The following is a 221-nucleotide window of genomic DNA, read 5'->3' as shown; positions in this document are numbered from 1 at the left end:
TAATGTAGACAAATATAGAAAAGTCTTATCAATATGACAACTTGAGCGCCTCTCCTCTTTGGGGACCTCAGGAGAGCACCATGGATCCTATATACACACGTTAGAAAATAGTGCAGTGCTCGAGCTCTTGCTATTTTTCATCTTTTTTAAACTTTGTGCCCGGGAAGAACGAGTGGGAGAGAAAATAAGCGAGTTCAAATGTGTACGACGTATTCCACATG

The sequence above is a fragment of the Penaeus monodon genome, chromosome 23 (assembly GCF_015228065.2).
Source record: "Penaeus monodon isolate SGIC_2016 chromosome 23, NSTDA_Pmon_1, whole genome shotgun sequence".
Taxonomy (NCBI): Eukaryota; Metazoa; Arthropoda; class Malacostraca; order Decapoda; family Penaeidae; genus Penaeus; species Penaeus monodon.
This window is presented reverse-complemented; position numbering follows the sequence as displayed.